The 22,551-nt window shown below is 29.7% G+C and overlaps 2 long non-coding RNA genes and 1 pseudogene across 4 annotated transcripts; 1 reads left to right on the top strand and 2 right to left on the bottom strand.

Moving 5' to 3' along the window:
* Positions 1–6,032: 6,032 nt before the first annotated feature.
* LOC116403571 lies at positions 6,033–6,151 on the bottom strand (annotated as a pseudogene).
* Positions 6,152–7,094: 943 nt separating this feature from the next.
* On the top strand, positions 7,095–9,075 carry LOC116403480. 2 transcript variants are annotated; one of them, XR_004216242.1, is made up of 3 exons: positions 7,095–7,451; positions 7,542–7,619; positions 8,592–9,075. It is a non-coding gene; the product is annotated as an uncharacterized LOC116403480 (long non-coding RNA). The 2 variants fall into 2 exon arrangements; XR_004216243.1 differs by lacking the exons at positions 7,095–7,451; positions 7,542–7,619 and adding an exon at positions 7,633–8,030.
* An 11,199-nt stretch (positions 9,076–20,274) lies between these two features.
* On the bottom strand, positions 20,275–21,505 carry LOC116403280. 2 transcript variants are annotated; one of them, XR_004215956.1, is made up of 5 exons: positions 21,169–21,505; positions 20,941–21,033; positions 20,731–20,842; positions 20,561–20,647; positions 20,275–20,473 (listed from the first exon to the last, which is right to left on the bottom strand). It is a non-coding gene; the product is annotated as an uncharacterized LOC116403280 (long non-coding RNA). The 2 variants fall into 2 exon arrangements; XR_004215955.1 differs by having other exon boundaries at positions 20,275–20,647; positions 21,169–21,502.
* Between the last annotated feature and the right edge of the window lie 1,046 nt (positions 21,506–22,551).

Genomic DNA, 22,551 nt, shown 5'->3' with positions numbered 1-22,551 from the left:
ATTATTCATGTTGTCTTTTAAATGTCTTGGGAGGCGTTTTTTTAACATTTTGCCCGCCTAGCCTAGGTTCAGAACATCTAAGATACTCTTTTGCCCGCCTAACCTCTAAACCAACATGTAAAACCTTCATTTAGCTCTCTGGGTTTTTTGGCCACATGCCTCAACACATAGAGATTCCCTTGACACTTCTTGTTGTATATGACAACCTCGCTCGCTTAACATGCTGCCTTGGTTGCCTAGTAACACATCAACGCCAAGCAATCCTTGCTAGGTAGCATAGTCTTCTCCTTAGAGGTTATTTAGACAACCTTAGCTGCATAGTCTAACCTCTAAACACCTTAGACTCCTTGATGGCTGGCTAGCTAATACTAATACTTTAGTCAATTTTTTTCATCATTTAATTACCCAAGACTACCAAGTCATCATAACCATGACACTAAAACAATGACCTACCATTGATAACACTTAGCAACCACCAAACCATATTAAAATTTTTCTCCAATTTTTATTGCAACACCAATCTTAAACCATTTTTCTCCAACTAAACTCGATCTTATTCACCTCTTGAGTTCCTTTAGATGACTTAGGGATTCTTGGGTCTAGAGGTTACAATTTCCTTCTCCCTTAAGAGAATTCGTCAAGAAATTTAGTAAGCCTTAGCTCAACAGTGTTAGATACTTGCTCTTCAACTAAGCCTCAACTAAAAATTATAACCTCCTATCCAACTTAACCCAAAAACACTTTTCATTCTAGCATGTTCTAAATAGGAATACGTGAGAGTATTTAAACAAGAACCTTACCAAGAAGAATTTAAGGAAAAAATTAATATCACAATAAGTATTCTTAATTATCGAATAAAAAATGCTCTATGTTATCTTGATGTATAAACAAAACTTTGGTAATTTCCACTGCCCCACAATCTAAAGCGTATACTGCATAAAGCAAATACTATATATTTGTCATCTATAAATTATATTATTACAACTCAACCATTGAATGAGATAGTAGAAATACTTGTATTTGTTATGTAGGGACTACAACTTTATAACTATATGTGTAAAATAGAAAAGTAGGCATAGTAGTTTGAATGTTCAAACAATATTTGGTATTTCCAAGAAATACATGGTATTGCTAGGCAATTGATACGAGCTCGAGTTGTCCACCAAAACACCCTCCATCCTTAAACTTTCCCCCTTTCATCTACTTACATCTACTCTCCTAATTTTTAATAGCCATCCATATTGTTCTTTCCTAATTACATCTGCTGCTGCTAATTTGACGTTTCCTAAATTTCCAAGAGTGTTGGAATGAAGAAATTTTGGCAGTTTAATCCTTTCATCGAATCTGACATACCAAAATGCTACCTCCAAAAACTCATTCGATTTCTCCATTCCAATCACTATCTACTAGAATTTTCTTCTATCATTCACATCTCTTTAAAATATTCTTCGGTCTATATTGTGGCATTCTCTGGCCTATAATTTTACTACAGCTTGATGCGGTCCATGTCGTACAATCATTATATATATATATATATATATATTCGAATTGGCTAAGAATCATTCCAGTATCATGTTCCTGAAAGTGGACGTGAATGAATTGAATGTAATTAATGTAAACATATTTAACCTTTCAATTATATCAAATTTTCAATATATAGTTCCCTGCTCCTACAAAATATCGTTGAATACACAGTAGCATGCAATGGAGACCGATCCCTTTTGGACTTGGATCCCTTTCTTCTTTCCTTAAAAAATGGACTATGTTTTCTCTTTAGGTTGTTGCTACAGAGTGAAAAAGCTACCGAGTGAGAAATTTGAAAATCAATCAAAAGATATATACAGATGGAGATTTAAGAAAGAGATTTCTTTTATAAACAAAATATGTAACTAATATTTCATCTTGGTGACAGATTTTGTTTCAAGTAAAAGATTTTAAAGATCTAAATTTTAGTTTACAAAGAATTTGATTAAATTATAGAGGGCATTTTCAGAGTATTAAGAATCTAAATCATTTGCTCCCCAACAGATTTTCTAAAATTCTTATTAAATTTCTTGCCATTTTCCAATTACAGACTAGAATTTTGCAATATAGTGTAGTCCAATTCTTCTAAATTATATCATAACATTTTTTCTTATAAGTTTGTGGCTTCAATTCTATTGTTGATGAGTTATTTTCTATAGTTATTATAAGATTGTTGGTCCAATTTTAACCCTGGTAGAAGTTAAAGATGCAATCGCAATTTAGCTAAGAAAGAGAAGAGGTAAATTGGTACAATGATATGACCAATATAATATATCCTTGCAATAGTTGGTGGTATCATTTGATCCTTCTAATCCCACCCATAAAAAAATATCACTTATATATATTATTGTCCTTTTCTAATTTTGTTTTTTTTAATAGAAAGCTTGTTAGGATATTTCAAAATTGTGTCTATTTTGCATGATTAATTAATGTGAGTACCTGAGACGTTTGTAAGTATATAAATATTTTAAATTGAACCATTTAATACATATATGGATTGTGTTATATAATTTATTTTCATTTTAAATAAAATTTATTTTAATTTAATTACTGGGAGATTTAAACTTTTCAATTTTTGGATGTGAATTAACAAATTAATATAATTATTGTTATTTACTAAATTTAAGTATGAAAGTATATTAGGGTGGTGTGGAAGTTTGAAGTATTTAATTTGAAATAAACTGATTTTGGTGTCATTCATAAATATAATTATTTCTTAAAGTTGACAAAAATATATAATTATTAGTTATAATATATATTCACATCAAATAAGCATCTCTGTCGACAACAAAACAAAACTGCAAAAATTATTTACAAATATAACTAAATTTTATAGTCAGTGATGATGGATAGTTATAGATATCTAATCAGTGTCTATTACAACATCTATCTATGATAAATGATAGTATTTTACTAATATCAATCAACATCTATCCGTGATATTTTGTTAGTTTGTTTAACAATATTCGAGAGATTTTTAAATGAAGAAAAATGGTCAAAATTATTTACAAATTATAACAAAATTTTCTACTTAGATAGAAACTCATAAATTTTAGAAATTGGTAAAAACCTATTATTGAAAAATAACTGATAAAAGTTTATTAGTAGCTATTAATGATAGAAATTGATAGAGAAGTTTACCACTTATACAATCATATTGATAGAAATTGATAGATGTCTATCCGTACGACCTATATTCAATACTTTTTTTTTTTTTGCCTGTTTCTTTAAATAGTTTAGCATTTTTTCTATCTATTCAAATTTCTTTAAATAAAACCAAAATACAAAATTTATTTCAAAACTAATGGTAATTACATTGGTTAACAATAAGAGATTATAATAATTTAAGTGTATAACAATCATTTTAAAGAACTACAAATATGCATGACAATTACCAACAAACTTTTATCAATGATAGACTCTATCATTGATTGACTTTTACCAATATGATATAATTTATCGTTGATAGGTTTCAAAAATTGAATCTAAATGTTATGTTGGTCGCAAATTGGTTTTTTGTTTTTTGTTTTTGTTTTTCTGTGCTATCTCTGCAGATACTGTAGGTATGGTTAGCATATGTGCAATTATCCCAAAAGTATATTATATTTACTTTCCTAAGTCATAGTTTGCAAAAGAATAAAATAAAATAAGTCACCAAGTTTCAAACTCAACTGCATGCATGTATGCTGAATGTATGTACCAAATAATTTCTGCACAAAATTCAAGGATCAAAATGAAGACTAAATAAAGAGTAGGAGGAGAGTGATTCGTGTTGATAAACTTTTAAAAGACTCATAAACAAACGTACACTGAATAAAATGAAGGAAGACTGAAAATATATATTCAAATAAAGAACCAAAAAGAAAACTTTATTTATTTAAAAGAAACAACAATCAGTTAAAGATACCAAATAAATTAAGATGTATATTCGAGTCAATTTTTCTTTTTCAAATTTTATACAAAAAGCCTAGTTTGTAGAGATGATTAATTAGAGTTGCAAAGAGAGTAATCCAAACTCAAAGATTTAAACATATTTTAATCTTACCCACTCTATACATATATACTTTGATATTTTCATTATCATAAAGAGAAGATCATGTATTATGAATCTTTAAAGGATATAGTGTCCTTAGGAAAAGAAATCTCTGCAAGGATGATTATTAAGTGTCTTTTGGAAACTCTATTGGGTCACTCCAAATCACCATCTCAAACTCTCCACTTTGTTTTTTAGAAAACAATAGTGTATTGAAATCATGAGGAGGATTTCTTTTAAATATTCAAATCACTTGTTAGGTTTATGAGTTATACTTTCTTAACAATAACATATTATAAAAATATAATTGTTGTTTTTTTTTCTCTCCTGTTCCCAACCCCATTTTCCATTTCAAAGTTACAATTTTTTTTAATAAAATATTGGCAAAAATATGAACCACCAATTTTGTATTATTATCATTATTATGATTATTATTATTATTACTTTGTTTCAAACAATATCATTAAAGTTTGGCATTTTGACAAGGGAATAGATTCCTCCATTAAGTGAGAATGAAACAACAAAGTTCTTACCAATACAACATAAATTAATCAAAGCCTATATATTACCTGTTATGGCTATACTACAACATGGGATGTCTAATTGGGCATATGGGTCAAAAGATCATTTGATAGGTGACAATACAATTTTGATACACATGTGGTTCAAATTAATATGCATTTAACATTCTTGAGATGGTTTAGGGTAGACACTATCCAATTTTCTTTTTCCTTATTTAACAGCATGTGTGTGTGGAATAAGATGGATGTAAAATAAAGCTAACTTTTTTATTTGTCTACGAGAGAATTTTTTGGTTTGATTTTCGATGAAGCTTAATGGTAACCAGTTGAAAGAAACTTGCTGTTATTCTTATTATTGATTGAAGAAAGCCAATTGATTTAAAACCAAATTGATAGTTGAACCTTGTTTTCTATTTATTTCTACTTTGGGTTGCATTGGTATAAAAAGAAAAGCTGATATATTAAATGGTGTAGTGATTGTGTGTACTATATATAACTAAACAAATATATAAGCTTAATTATTAGTGCGAGTGAATTGATATTGAGAAAAAAATGAGATATTTATAGTACGAAAGAAGTTAAGTGGAGGTTGAATTGACAAGTTAGGGAAGAAAAATGATGAAGAATGAAAAGGGAGAAATAAGATAAGAGTTTTCTTTAACAATTATCTAACTAAAGATAATTGGGTGCAACCAACCCATTTGGTTGTCAATATAACCCAATTAATTATTACTTTCAGCTTATATATTCAAATTTTCTATGAAAAAATAGGCGAATTTAAGATAAACCACATCCTAGTCGAACACAATGTTATCGTAAACTAAACTAATTAGATATGCTAATAAGTGGGGAAGAAGAAATCAAAATTTATGGATAACCTATCTAGTTTTGTGCGATATCTACTACTTTAAGTGACAATGTTGCTCAGTGGAAAGAAACTTCACTATTAAAAGAGTTCAATTAAAATTAAAATACTTAAATATTAGAGTTATTATATAGTGACTTACGAGTAAGAAATAAAATATTGATATCTATGTTGATAACAAGAGATTTCAATTTTACAAAAAGATATTAATACTATAGATGCTTCTAGAAGTCATAAAATTTATTTACATTAATAATTAAGTTGTTTTGACCCAAAAGCTAAGTAGTAAATATAGTTATTAATATATTTCTATTTATATTTAACTAAATAGATGATATTTTGTCTTTTACGGGTATTTATAATAGATTTGATAATATTCATAGATATTTAATTTTGATATCTGATTTTTCGATATTTATTGATATATGTACGAACGATATATCGACACATCCATGACTATTTTAATTCAGTAGTAAGAACAAACTATTTAATTTTCAACTTAGACTCTTCATGTATAAGTATGGAATTTTCTAACTCCCACAACTTTTCTTCACTTGAGTTATGTTTGAGGTCTTTTTTTTTTTGTAAAGGGGTGCAACACGAGAACTTCCCAAGTGATCATCCAATTTAGTATTATTCTCGTCCAAGCAGTTTAACTGCGGAGTTCTTATTGGGATCTAGTGCACTAGGGCTGGTATGATCGCACCCATGTTTGAGGTCCTTTCAAACAGACTCACACTTGGGTAATTCCCATGAGCATGAGCACCCCTTTCATTTGTATGAAAGTAACTTTATTTTTGACAAGTAAATGAAAACAATGAAATCATTGTCTTCTTTTTAGGCCGTCTTAAATATGAGATAAACCTTTTTTCACTCGGAACAAAAGATAAGCACACATACTTCAACGTATTTTGGATGACTACTCAAAAACATACTTCAATGGTGATATTAAACACCTGCTGTAATAGTACATTCATTAGCTTTCTACAGCCCTTTTTCGCACAACGTAACAACGACATTAATTGGAATGGTTAACCCTAATGAGAAACACACATTCACAATATATATGACACAACTTTGAGAATAACTTGACAACAAAAAGAATCCTCTTGAGAAAAAACATGGAAAATGGTGCATGCAACTTTGAAATAAACAAGGACAATATTTTTTCCAGATAAATTCTGCACTGCATGATACAAGGTTACTTCACATCTATCAAACACAGAATTCAAAACATTTTACTTAATTGAAAAAATTCAACCAACCATTCTACAATAGCATCCACTTCACACATAATTGAAATAATAATAAAAAGTAGATGAATCTAACATATGACAACATAAGTTATATGTAACGTTTGATTGAAAACCTTCTTTACACTCTCCCCGTGGATTAGAGCTAAACAACTATCTTGCTTATTTTTTAGGTTCAAGAGCAAACCTAATCTTTTTCATGAGTTAAGATCCAACGATCACAATATTTTAAAGATTTAAATCACACAAAAGAAAATTCTCTATAAAAAGTGAGCATACAATTTTGAGCTCACAATGATTAACTCTCATAATACAATAAAAATTCTTACAATGAAAAGATGAAGTATTTAAAGGATGGCTTTCGCAAATTTTAAGGACGGTAGACTTAAAAATTTATTGAGAAATTGGAAAAGATGAAGTATTTAAAGGAAGGAAAGATGTTGAAATCAAAAACCATGTCTAGTTATTGGATGTAAGTAAAAAAAAGTTGAATGGATGTATGTAAAAGAAAAATCAGCTGCTGCCACTCGTCGGATCTGCTAGGTTGGGTGGGTTTCTTTTGAGTCGTTTTTCTTTGTATTTTCTTGAATGGGTTTTTTTTGCCTATTGAATCTTAGTTAAATTAATTGCTAACTTTGGTGTTTGGAGGGCTAGAACGAATTTTTTAGTGTTGAGGATCGTTGTCCAACAGCTTAAAATTTAGATTGTCGTTGTCTCATTGAGAAGGAGAAGGTTTCGAATGAAGCCCAAGTTAGGTAAGAAAATGGGATTTCTTTTGTAAGAAATTTTAGTTTTGAATTTGGCCATAAACATGTTGATTTAAAATGTTTTGGCTCATGCTTTAGGTTTTGATTCAAGGTGATGAATTGAGTTTTGGAAGTGGATTGCTTGCATATATACTTGTTGTTTGGGTATAATTTGAGGTAAGTGATTTACTTTTGGATTCCTCGAACCTAGTTCGATGATAAGACTGTGTTTACATTGGGCATTATGATGTTGAGATGGGCTGATTGGCTATGAATTGCTATGATTTATTCTCGATTGCTTGAAAATTCCTGATTAATGTTTTCAATGCGACGATATGTTTATGGCATAATATGGATCTTGCATGTTGTATGCCTTATTGGACTAAAGATGTCTGTTAAACATTTTATTATAAGACTATGTACAGATCTTGTTATATGTTAGGGTGTCCCTATTAAATCATCACCTATAATTAACTGATTTTCACTCAAATGTGTCTACCCTTGGATCCACGACTGATATTCGTTCCTACGAAATCACTAAGACTGCTAATGCCACATGATGTACAATGACGATTTGATAAAAAGATGGTGAGTATTATAAATACTTAGTAAGTATTTCCATGATTTCTAGATTTTCTTTCGATACTAGTTGGATAGAAATTTCACGATTTGAAACTATTATTTTCTTTATTGATTTAAATAGGAAACCCAAGATAAAACATTATCTATTTGTCAATTCATCAATTTATTTATTTACTAGGTTTCAAATAAATATCTCCATGTCTTATATTTTTCTATGTTTCCTAATAAAATGTTCTTAAGGATGATTTTCAAATATTGTTCTTCCATAAATAACCACCTTTACTTAAATACAAAAAGTTGAATTGTTACCAAGCATGAGTTTTATTTACTTAAATACAAAAAGTTGAATTGTTACCAAGCATCAGTTTTATGTTCTATAGATCGACTTTCGAGGTAAAGTCATAATATAAATTCTTGTATGGTCAAATACCGATTTCGCTCTTGCCATGTATGTTTTCCTAATCAGATGTTCTAGAATCATATGTACATGACTTTGCCTGTAATATTTAAAATAATGTGGACTGTTCCCTTGATTGAGAATCTCAAGGAGTTGGTTGTGAACGTTAGGAAATGCTACCATGTAGAGGTGGAAGAAGGACTGGTCAAGATGATAGAGGTGGAAGACGTAAGCAACCTACTGAACAGAGATTGTTGAAAATAGAGGACAAACAACATCTGCACACCCAAACCCTGATGCACTTGTCACTGATGCTAATATTGTTGCTTTGACTACACGACTAGAAAGAAGGTTCAGAATTATAATGTTAGAGGTGTTGGCACAACAGACGCGGACTTAAGTGGCTCCTGCTCCCCAAAGCTAGGTTCCACAACAAAACTTGCTAGACAAGATGTGTGTCCAAGCAAGCATTTGAGATTTTGAGAAAGTACGATCCCTAAACTTTTGACGAGTCATTGCAGGATTCTACCAAAGAAAAGTTATTGTTATCATTGAACGAATGGAATTCCCGTACTCAAAGAATTGGTTTGCTACAAGTCTATATTAGTTCGTCCGGTAACTAATGAATGAAGATTAATTTAATTTAAAAGTTTACTTAACTAATCTTGGATTATTGCCGCATATAATATGTAGTTACGTTAGATATCCGTGATAATTCACTAATAGGTTAAAACAACCATCGAAAGTTTTGGAAGAATTTGATTGTGCAAGTTATGTGAGGGAAACATGCATTAATCATGTAAGACACAATTAATATAATGTATATGGATAAATTATAATGTAAACTTAATTTTGAATAAGATTTAAAATTATCCTATATGAAGAAGAATTATGTTTGTTCGTTTGTTCATGGATTGTGTTGGATTGAAACACTTTTTAGATACAACTCAATTGTTCGGGTGGTACATTTCTTTAGCTCAAACAATCTTTATTAAATAATGAACTCAATCTAACTCAATCGTCAAATATTTGGGTTAAATTGGTATGGATTACTCAAGTCGTTATTTAAACTGTGTATTAAAAAAAAGTAGCATGTTAATAAATAAACAAATTTTTAAGGAGTTTTCTAAAAAATATAACAAATTGACAAAAAATTACATTGTATAGAACAATTTTGAAAACGAAAAAAGTTCACAGACCCACAATGAAAAATACAAAAAGTATTACAGTCAACACGCGATTAATCGACCACACGCGTGCGTGTAATTCTTTTTCTAAATGATCATGTTACGAGATCGTGTAAGAAATGATACACGATCGTGTAGGTAGTATCAACACCGATCACTCGTGCGCATGTAATTCTTCTTCTAAACGATTATGATAAGCGATCGTGTGTTGAAAATGATACATGATCGCGTAGTCAAGATACACGCTACTTAGTTAATGATAAACGATAGTTTTGAAATATCCTAGTAAATGGTCGTGTAGATAATGATACACGACCGTATGTAGTTTATGATACACGATCGTGTAATTCATGATAAACGATGGTTTTGAAAAGTCCTAGTAGTTTATGTTACACGATCATGTAGTTCATGATAAATGATGGTTTTGAAAAACCTTATGGTAAACAATCATATAGTTCATCTCTGTCTACGACACATTGAAAAAAAGAATACAAGATTGATGATTGATTGAAAACAAACATAACAATAGTAGAAGTATAATGAAAAAGAATAATAATGATTCTAGAACAACGATCTTGATTTCAAAAAAAAAAAAATTAAAGAAGACTTGGAGAAGATAAAGAGAAGGAGAACACCGCTACCGTAAAGAAGATGAAAAGAAAGAAGGAAGAAATCAGAGTTGCGTGAAATTCAAAAGCGGCAAAGACAAGCCTGAAATATTTTAAAAAATGGTTGATTTCATGAGCTTTTTATTAATTTGTCATATTTTGGAATTTTGTTACATTAATGTAAATTACCATTTTTTAAATTATTTTCATATATTAAAATAAGATTAGAAAACCGTCATAAAAGGTCAAAATTCGCGTTTTTGGCGAGAAAAGACATAATTTTTTGGATTCAAAGAATTTATGATATTTTTTAATTGTCATAAAACTACGATAATTTTTAAATGTCATTAACTATAAATATTAAAATATAATTTTCATTAGAAATTATTAAAATATGATTTAATTTATAATGGGCACTTCAAAAAATAGCAAAGAAAATTATGATAATAAAGTTCATGTCACTAAATTTTTTTAATTTATAAGGGACACTTGCAAAAAGTAGCAAGATAACTCTTTGATAGCCTTCTAATAACTCTTTGATAGTCATCTTATACCACTAATTACTTGTCATATTTGTCATTTTCGCAATATGAAAAAAAGATGTGCCATGAACTGTTTCTTTATAAATGTTTTTGTCATCGAACGTAATTTTCCTTTAAATTATTAAAATATAAATATGAAGATCTTTTGAGTTTTTTTTTTTTTTTGTTTCCTTATTCTTTGATGTAATTTCTGTTTGAAATGAGGTTCAATTTATTTTATTCAGGTAATACTTATTTTTAACTAAGATAAGTATTTTAGTTCAATTTAATTATCTTAGATTTTGATATTGAAATTCATCTCTGACATTATGTAAATGAGGGTTAAAATATTTGTCCTAATTCTTGTACTTTTAACTAAGATACTTGGTGGTTTTATGGGGAGTATCTTTAGTGTTCTTGGTTTTCATTGGGAATAAAATTATTAACTGGTGTTCGTATCTTTAGCATGATGAAAGAAATTAATAGAACTAGAGTATATCTTAGGGTGGTTTTCATGTTTCGTGTACCCATTTATTTGCTAATTCCTAAACTCTTCTCTTTTGTATCTCTTTAGTCCATTTAGTTTATTTGATAGCAAGTATGATTGAACATCATCCATCACATTACCAACTCGTTAGGCACATGTATGTGTGTATATATATAATCACTTCAAGTGTTTTCTTGTTTGAAAGTTATGTGTGTGTATATATAATCACTTTGATTCGGCAGATTTGGATTCCTATATATCCACTCATATGGTACTTCATTGTACCATATATATAAGATCCATATGTATAGATATCATCATCTACATCCAGAAAGCCGTATGCTTTGGAAGAGTGTTTTCTTGTTTGAAAGTTATGTGTGTATATATATAATCACTTCAAGTTTTTTCTTGTTTGAAAGTTATGATTGGCTTAGTGATTTTTAGAAAAGAGATTTAAGTATACATCGAGTTTGAGATGAACAAGTTTATATATATAATTGCTTCAATTCTGTCTCTTTTTTTGTAGTAGCCTCTTGATTCTGATATGTTATGGAATTAGGTGTAATCTTCACTTTCTAGGTTGTCACTTTGATTCTCATATTTTCATTAGATAATAGAATATCTCCTTCAATCCAATCCAATGCTCCCTTTCAAATTTAATTACTGAGAATTTATTTGTAAATACAGTGCAGTAAATGATCTTGTTCCTTTGATAGATGATTCTAGTGTTGTTGTCTTCTTCAAAAGAAGGTTTGTATGGCGTTATATTCTTGTTCCTCTTATAGATGATTCTAATGTTGTTGTCTTGTTCAAAAGAAAGTTTGTATGGCGTTTTGAATTATTCACCTTGTTACTGCCACATGGGAAAGGATTTATGTGCATCCAATCTCTTTATTGCTAATGTAGGATTATCTCTTGCTACGCTAATGTAGAATTTATGTGCGTTTTGAAAACCTTTGAAACTCTAAATGTGGTGTATTGTACATGGATATATTTATGAAATTATCTCTAACAGTTAACTTTATTAGTGTTTCAATGTATGATGTCTATATTTAAATCATGAAATTAAGTGCAAAACTGGTATGGTTGGAAGTTGAGTCTGGGTTCCTTGTCTTTTTGATTGAGCAAAATTTGGTACACCTTTTCTTTAATTCCTCTGAGTTGTTTTTTCCCACCTAGCCATCTTATTATTTTAGATTTCTCTATGTAATTCTATATAACAATGAGTGGTTTTTCTTTGAATCTCTAGAATTTTTAGTTTAAGTGAACCTCAATTTGTCTGACTTGCAAGTAGTTAGTACTTCAACATCCTTTTCTTCCTTGTCAGATAGAGTGGTTTTTAAGAATCCCTGCTTTTTTAGGGATCTAATAGGAAGGAGATGGTAGGGAAGCTTTCCACTTCTGGTTGATAGTTGATGCTAGGATGTGAAACCAATGACTATCATTTTTGTACTGTTTTTGGGTAGGAAGTAGATTCGATTTATCTCCTTTAAACTGTGGTTGGAATTGGTACCTCGTGTTGGCATTACAAAGGGTAAAGTCTTGTTATATTTTTATATAGATGTGTAGAGTCATACTCTGAAATGAGGTTTTTATTTTCTTACTAGGTTTTGCAAGAATCCATTGGAGCAATGAAGTCATATTTGAGCAATTGATTGATATAAGATTTTCTGTATGGTTGGTAGCAAAATTTTGGTTCTAATGTACTTATTTTAGGGTTGTTGGTAGCAAAAACACGTATTAGGTTATTCTTTTTGTATGTAAACTCTTGACCAAAAATAGTTATTAGTCAATCTTATTGTACGAATATTACAAAGTGTATGATAACGTGTATATATTAAAATGTTGACTCTTTGTTTCCATTTGCATGTATTGTATTTAGAAGTACTTTGTGATTGAATTGGTTTGTGTAATGGCAGGGCGGCAAGAAGAACAAGAACTGTCGTTAATGTATTTTATTGTAAAAAAATGTAGTAATAAAGAAATATTTGACATTTGTTTTTTAACGAAATGTCAAGGTAAATGTATTTTTGACAGGAAAAAAAAGTCAAATTATCCGAATTCGTGACATTTTGTAACTATCGTCAATATTGAAACAATGACATTTGAGTTTTTTAAAAACTATGTCACGATTGCCATATTATTGACAGGAAAAAGATGTCATATTATACGAGTTCATGACATTTTATAACGGTCGTTAATATGCAAAGGATGACATATAGTTACTCTAATATGTATGAGTTAATAACAGTTATTTTTTGTCATAAAATATAAAATATTGTTCGTCAATAATACTACATATATGACGACATTTATTTTCTGTCATGAAAACACTTATTATGATAGTTTTTTAAAACTGTTATATATAGTCTTTTCTTTATAGGCGACTCTAACTATAAAAAACTATCACGAATTTTATTTACAACAGAAAATAATTGTCGTCGTAGATCATTTTTCTTGTAGTGTATATTTCTAAAAAGACCCCTAAAAGAACATATTTCTTAATGTTGGTAACAAGTTCGGGTTAGTTCAGGTTGACTCCAGTTATTTTTTATGAACCCATGAACCAACCATCGTACCCATAAAATTTTAATTCATCTTAGCCCAACCCAACATGACCTAACTCATCCTCTTTATTTGTTACTCATAAGTAGAACAAATTATATTTGATGTGTATTAATAGTTTATTATGTGTTTCTTTTGTGATTCGTCCTTTCTTTCAAAAGTAAAATTAATTGGCATCACAACCATATCGTGATCTTAGTTTTCGTTTCAGAATTGAAATACAGAGAAAATGTGGATTCTTTTTCTACGTATTGATTGTGTGCTTTTAGAAACAGATAACTTTAAATTTGAAATTTAAGATTACAGTTCTTGTCAAATCAAATGTAAGGTTAAATTAGATGAAATTTAATTTGAAGCAAAAAAATGGTTTCTGTGTTTTGGCTAGAGTGCCGAACTAAGCGTAACGAATTTAATCGGCTATACTTACAAATGAATTTAATCGATGTTTTTTTTAAAAAAAAATCTTTATTCCAAGACTAGCCTATGGTAGATTTTGAGAAATTGTAATATTTTCTAATTTTATTAAGGTGAGAAATTTTCTTCAATATATAGTCTAATTAATGGAATATTATTCCACTTATTTTATGAAATCGTTACTTTAAATATTGGAGTAATGAGGGGTGAAATAAGTCATTCGTTTTAAAATAAATAAAAAAATATTTTCAATTCAATATTTAAAATTTGGCCACTGTTTTTCTAAATGGGTGTTGTGGGATGCTAATACATTCCCCACACACAAATAACTTTCAAACTCAACCCTATTTTTCGGAGACAATTTTTTAAAAAAATCGTTTACTTTATTTCGGTGTCCAATCACACGTAAAAAAAGATTGGTGGTGACTCCTATTTTTCTTTAAAACTAACTCTTTTGAGGACGTTGACCACTTCACATCGTCTCGGGCACGTGGCCACAACTTGGACGTGGATCTTAATTCAATTACATTTATTTTCTTAATACACGATTATTGGAGTAAAAAATATGTGTCATAATTCTCAATTTTGGTTGATTTTAAAAAGGATGGGAAGAGTCTCAAATTCAAACTTAATTAGTCTTCTATGATTAATTTAAACATATATCCATAATCGTTTAACTTGGATTAAGTTCCATAGAGTGAAGTCAAATACCTTTAAAGTCGAGCGGACTTTATGTCCACGACTTCAACGTGAGCAAGGAAAAAATATTATCGATATACGAAATGATCATGGAAGGAATTTGAAAATACAACCTTTGGCGATTTTTGTTCTTCATAAGGATGCTGAATTTTATGTCCTAAAACTTGTAGATCGTAAATATGGTTCATTGATCGTTATTAATAAAGTGTTATTATTATAATAATTGTTATTGATTATATTTTAGTTTTGCCTTAATAACACAATCCAATAAACTAACACCATAAGTTTTTTTATGAGTCTTGAACAGTATGTAGAGACATACACGAATCAATGTTCGAGATCAACTTAATTAAAGGGTCTATACTATAGGGATAAGCCTAGGTACCTTATCCTGGTAACACTATGCATACAACTCATTTTGTATTTGATAAAAACGCAATGATTCGACGTGTTCATATAGATGACTTACGAGTGAGGGTATCCTATACAATGAATTTTCATAAGATCGGATCACAAAATAGTAACCACTAGATGTAACTCCGTTAACTAGTTAGGTTTCTACTTCATTAGGATAACCTAGGTAACTTGGACTTAATCTTGAGTGTATTATGAACTCCAGGGATTGTTCTTTAATTTGTACGAGTGAAAGTGACTAGATTGCCAACTCAATATGCATATCATTTTGGAACAAGATGAAATTCACTTCATCTCGACTTTAGGGTAAGTAGATGAGTGTTTTTTTCAATGGTGTCTCCGAAACTTGAACAAAGGGCCCTACCCTCTCCATGAGACGATAGGCTTTTCTGTTTATTGGTTTGACCATAAACAAGTTGTTCATTAGAGGAGAACTCGTATTTAAGTATTAGAAGTAACCTAGGAGTAAAACAATAATTTGATCTAATTGGTAATACGAACACTCGTGAAAGATTAACTTGCTATTATTGGTCTATATTCGTGAACACATAAATATATCTACAGTGAGAAGAGTTCAGTTGTGATTCTTTAGTGGAGTATACACACAATTAATGAGTATTGATTAATGTGGTTAATGAGATTAGCCAATTAATCTCATATCATTGTAGCTTCTCATCTGTAGGTACACACAATTAACGAATATTGATTAATGTGATTAATGAGTTTAGCCAATTAATCTCACATCATTGTAGCTTTTGATATGTAGGTCCATTAGATCCCCTTCCTAGCTCGTAAATGGTAATGAGATTTATTTATATTGGTTGTAATTTAAAATGTTTAAATTTACTTTGGGAATTAGTATAATGTATGATGATACATATTATAATATAAAGTTTATATTTTAATCAAACTTTATTATATAAATTTAATTTTGGATACAATTCAAAACTAAATTATGATAGATAAAATATTTGACTAAATTCAAATATTAATTTAATGTGAATTGAATTCATATTAAAATTATTGGTTGTGAGAGAAATTTATATTTGAATATGATTAAATTATGAGAAATAAAATATTTGAATGAGTTCAAATATTAATTTAATGTGAATTAGATTCGTATTAAAATTATTGGTTGTGATGAGAGAAATTTATATTTGAATATGATTCAAATTTAATTTAAATTAAATATAAGATATTTAATTTAGCTATTAATTAATTGAAAAATTAATTAATAGTTTAGTTTAATTTTATTTAATTAAATTAAATTAATTTAAAACTATCCGACAAATTTTCACTTAAATCATATTTAAATAAAATATTAATTACATATGATTTAAATAATTATTAATTGATTGATTAATTAGTAAATTTGAAATTTATATTAATCAGTATATTTTCAAAAATAGTCTCTTTAAGCTTTTTTTTTTTTTTTTTATCTCAATTGGTTTTCACAAACCAATCTCATGTAAGAGAATGAGAACGTCTTCGATGATTGGTGTCCCGATTTGAAGTTTTTTTCTTTAATTCAGGGGCATCAAACTAAGTAAGTTTTACATTTTTGGTATCTTTTAATTTAAATTCATGCTTAACGTTTAAGTTATAAGAAAAAAAAGTAGTATTTATATTATTTTGTCAATATATTGGTTTCGTGGGATTCTCAAATTAAATTGAGGAATTGTTTTTGTAAAATCTGGTGCGAAATACTTATCTTTCCAAAGGCATTTTATTGTTCATGAGTTCTGGCTCTTATTACTCAACAGAATGGGATTGTTCGAACATAAAAATAAAATGTAACAAGAAATGGCTTGAGCCATGCTCCAGACAGATGCTTTCTCGACTCAGGCCTCTCTTCCTGTCTACTGACTAACTATCTTCTTTCGACAAGCAAAGGGGAGTGTAGGTTGTTGGCCGGCTCGGATGGGGTTTATGTTGGTTTTCACTGTGGTGGGTGTAATGGTGTTGGTTGATGGTTTTTTTCTGAGTTGCTGGTGGTTGTGTACTTGTATGATTGTTGTTGATGGTTTGCTTGCCGAAAAATATATAAACAAGAAAATGATGTTGCCAAAAGGGGGAGTTTATTATGGCTTTGGCATTCAACTTTCTTTTTTATTTTTGGTTACCTTATTTATCTTAGATGGTTGGTCATTATGGTTAGGATCCATATTAATATAACAAATTTGCATTATGGTTAGAATTTTAATTAATATAAAATCCTTTCCTTTAAGGGTATTATAATAGGCTCTTGATGGTCAACCGAAGGAAGCCCATGGTGTTTTTTATTCGTTGAAAAGCAGAAGTAAAGGTGTATGGCCGAAGTACTGTGCTGGTTTGGACGGTGGGTTCTTTACAAGAAAATCTTTTTTGTGGGTGGCTTGTTGTTATTGACTTAGTGATGTACAAAGTTTGAGAAGTTTTAGGAAGAGCAAGCAGAGCCTATCATTTAAAGTGATTGAGAGGACTCTCATGGGGAGTCTGAAGATCGAGACACCAGGGTTAAGCATGGAGTATATGATCAAGGGGAGTATAGATTTAAGGGGAGTTTAGATTGAATCTCTTGTTCACACTTCAAGTGGTTTAGGGAGCCTTGATATTTATCATGTGAAAGTTATGTATTCCAAGATCATAGTTAATGCTTGATTAGTTATGTATTTGTGAACATTTTGAATATCAACAATGATTCTTTTAATTAGGCTCGAGACCCTCCAAATGTAGGTATGCTTACACCAAATTGGATTGTCTCTTCCGTTTTTCTTTTTCTATTGTTATTTAGGCTATTTGCATTGTCAGGGTTAAAATGTGATTTAATATTCACGTACAAATCAATCCAAGTCTAGTCTGCATGCTCGAAAGAATTAATGATAGTCCAACAGTTAAGAGATCTCTAATTTTTATTATAAGGCTCCATTGTCCAAGATTTGGGTGTGGATTTGAAATGAAGGTCGTTCAACATCTAACGCTCCTATAGGATTTAGCTAATATTTCTTTTTAATCTAAATTTGACATTTCATGAGCTATCTAACAATAATTTATATCTTTACAAACTAGCATGAGTGGTTGCTTATATTTTAAAGATCATCTCATTTAGACGTGGATCTTAATTCAATTACATTTATTTTCTTAATACACGATTATTGGAGTAAAAAATAAGTGTCATAATTCTCAATTTTGGTTGATTTTAAAAAGGATGGGAAGAGTCTCAAATTCAAACTTAATTAGTCTTCTATGATTAATTTAAATATATATCCATAATTGTTTGGTCATGACTTCTAAGATTCCCCTCCCACCTCCTTGTAGTCGGTCCAATACAAAAATCACTCGAAACCCATTACATAATAGAACTAAAATATCAATTTAATGGATTGAAAATGGTCCCAAAACCCAACTTGGGTTAATACAATTGTTTTATTAAGAAATACTAAGTAATCACCAAATCTACGTATAAAAAAAATCACATCATCATCATCATCATCATCATCAACAGTGAACCTTCTTTTAAAACTATATATATTTCCTCTCTCACTTACCTTTTTTTAATCAAATTTCAGGGCTTAGTTCCAAAAGGTTTGGTTAAATTAAAGATGCATAATTTGTTTGAAAGTTAAGATTATAGGTCGTTCCTTCCAAATGGGTTTGGTTGAAGGTACAAATAGATTTTTGAGAGTACAAATGCTCGTGCCATCTACGTGCCACCTAACACCAAACTTCCCATTTCCACGTGCATGCTAATGCATCTCACGTTCTCACCACATTCCCAATTTTACCTTTAATTTATTACTATTCCCAGCTTTGTTAAACATCTTAAATATTTAACTTTAACCTATATATTTAATCCTCCAATTTTTGAAGTTTTTACTTTCTCATTTTTCATCTTTTTTAATAGTTTTGTTTTCTATTTTTGATATTTCTAAATTCTAAAATTGTTCCTATTAATAATTGTATCATTTAAACATAGATATTTTTTACTATTCACCCCCACATTCTAGTTTTCTAGTTTAGGCATACATATTTTTTCATGACAAAAACTAAACAAATATAATAGGTTAAGAATTAGATTGAGATGCAAATGTTTAGGAGATTCAAGCCCTCCTTGTGTTGTATCTCTTTATATCAATCATCAATGTAAAGACGTTTCTAGAAAATACAATAACTCAAACGTTGTGTAACTCTTTCTTTAAGTGTGTTGTTTAAATGTTAAAAAGGTAAAAGAAAGATTTTTTTATTATTGTAGAGAGATTATGTAATACAAATTCATAAGCACCAATGAGACTAGAGGTATGTCAAGCAAAACTTCATGTCATGTAACAAATTGAAGTCATTTTATAAACTTTTAATTAAGAAAAAAATATTGAACCTCTCACCCTTATGTCGGATGCTTATTTAATTTTTAAAAGAATCAATTTGTATACTTCAGAACGGTTTCAATTGTATTTGTTGAATGAGATATTATGAACAAATCACAAACCATCACGTCATTTTTTAAATAAATGAAGAAGTATAATCATCATACAAAACTAAAACTCTTGAATTGAATAAACATCAAGTATACAAATGTTCATAACAGTTAAAAATCTTTATGAGTATGGCTGTTCACGACAGTTTAAAATTGTCAAAAATATGAGTGTTCATGACATTTAATAACTGTCACGAATATGAATGTTCATAACATCTAATAACGGTTAAGAAATGTTCTATACTTGATACGAAAAAACTGTCAAGAAATTGATTGTATGACATTGAAAAACTGTCAAGAATGTACTTTACGACATTTAAAAACCATCACCCCTGTTTCAGATTTTCTTAAAAAAAATTGTAATTATATATTTCCTATATTGTGCTTCCATAGTCCATGCATAGAGGTTTAGCAACAATTTGATAAATATATATAAACAACCATATTCATCAAATATACATTATCAAAACTTGAACATGAATAAAACTTTTTAACCATACATATATATAATAATTTCCAAAACTTTACATATATATATGAATACTAATTCAGGTAATTTACAAAAACAATATATAATGTCATCAGATAGGGAAGAATTCAACTCCACATCCTTAATTAAAAAATATTGTTGATTCACCTAAAACCAACTAAAGCTCCACTAGGTGGGTTAAGTTCAACAAGTTCCTCACCTCATCAACAAAAAGCTTGTCACAAATAAAAACTATCATCAATTTATGTTACTTACACACCATAATAGTTTTTTTAAAAAATCATCAATCAATTAGTTTTACCTTTGTGTGTCCAAGTCAACATCTGAACGATTCACTGACATTAACCAACAATTGTTATCTGTCTTCTGTTATCCCTTCTTGGGTTACCTCCAAAAGTAATACTTTTAAATCAGATGATAAACAACCAAGGAGTTCTTGAAATATGTAAAGAGCTGGATTTGAAGCCTCACCATAGGAACGTCAACATAGTAATTAATATTGCTGAATGACATAGAAAGTTGGTTGGAAGGGAAGTACCATCTCTCTCTGTTTAAAGTACTTCCCTACCAAATACTTGAGATGCTGAAATTATAAAATTAGTTTAACAAAGGACAACGCACTTGACGAATGGCTAAGAAAAACTATACTAAGTTTTTCAACAGAATTAATCAGTTTCTTACCATTCAATGGCCCAGAATACTGCAAATAATCTCTCAACTCAGCTACAGTAGTTTCTCTTTCCTTGGAGATTACTGCTTGGCTTTTGCCCATAGCTGTGGAACAAAGGGAAGCAACAAATCAGTGAAAATAATTTAAAAACCTATTTACATTTTTTAAAAATCATCCTTCCGATGCTAACACAGTAGCAGAAGTAAAATAATATAATCAATTTATAGTTGATTGCTTACGTTTAATTAAAAATCACCATTATCCGAGCAATTGATTAACACCAATGTCATAGCACAGCCACAACCAAACTCTCTACTACGTATAGATGGACCTCTAAAGGCAACCATACATCAATATCCACTTACCAGCATATCTTTTATAGAGCCACTACTGAGGAGTTAACAACTAATCATTACACCAATAATAGAAAAAAGTTCCAAAAGAAAATTAACATAACTTGTAGCAATAGCTGAGTTCAGGCCACAAAATAGAAAAGACAATAGGAAAAACAACAATAATCATATTAGGATGCCACCTAACAAGAGGACTGAAGAACAAGAATTGTGGACCTACGTTTTTCTCTCTAACCTATATCATACCATGATAAAACACTTTTTAAAACAAATCATTCTAACTTACTTATAAACAATACATATTAAGAAATTCTACCTAAACTTTGGCAGCATCTCGCCTAAAATTTGGGATAGTCAAACCTGAAAAGTTGAAAGATTTTTACTTCTATAAATACATATTTTTCAGACTCAAAATAATATCGAGTGTGTCTCACCACACACTCATCTATCTAGTCGAGAGTCCCAATTAGACTTTATATTCAACTACGAAATAGTTGAAAAAGAAATACGATCTAATAAGAGACCTCCCAAAACTCAAATACTCATCACGACTCTCGCTACTTCCAATCATTCACTTAGTCTCAGAATTTGCTCAAAATTTATTAACTTGTTAAAAATTGAGTCTGTCACACCCCAAACCGTATTGCAACCAAAAAGCCGAAGTAGAGAGAATAGAATGTAAGTTGGTTACAACCTTGAAATTTTCTTATTGCAACTCTTATTCTCAACTCCTTTTATTAACACCCAAAACGCAATGGAAATCGCACCGAGAGCCAAGCAAATTCAAAGGCATTTCTTAATGCGAACAACTTAACGCAATCAATTCATCCAAAACTTGCACTTTATTGATAACAAACGTTTAATTCAATACTCTAAAGAAACGCCTAGTAGCTTCATCATCTCGCCGCATTTCAACTTTCTTAATCCATTTAATATTCCTCGCGAACTAACCAACTTTTATTCACATAGAACTCTTATCGTGAACTTAAACTCCAATGCTTCCTCACAGACTTCTTCTCCATGAAACACTTGGTTCTTCTTGTGAAGACTACCCAAAATGCCTACTCTAACACTCAAACATTCACTTCTTAACTTACACAAAGATTCTCTTTTTATCACGTAATTTCTTTTGCGATTACACTTAACAATAAAAGATTTTATCGCTCAGTCATTTTTGCGGATTTATTCAACGCCAACTTCTTAATACTTTGCTAAATTTACTTCCTCCAAATTAGAAATGGGTCTCACAGAGTCAACTTTCAAACAAAT

This window comes from Cucumis sativus, chromosome 4 (genome assembly GCF_000004075.3).
Source record: "Cucumis sativus cultivar 9930 chromosome 4, Cucumber_9930_V3, whole genome shotgun sequence".
NCBI classification, from domain to species: Eukaryota; Viridiplantae; Streptophyta; class Magnoliopsida; order Cucurbitales; family Cucurbitaceae; genus Cucumis; species Cucumis sativus.
This window is presented reverse-complemented; position numbering and strand designations above follow the sequence as displayed.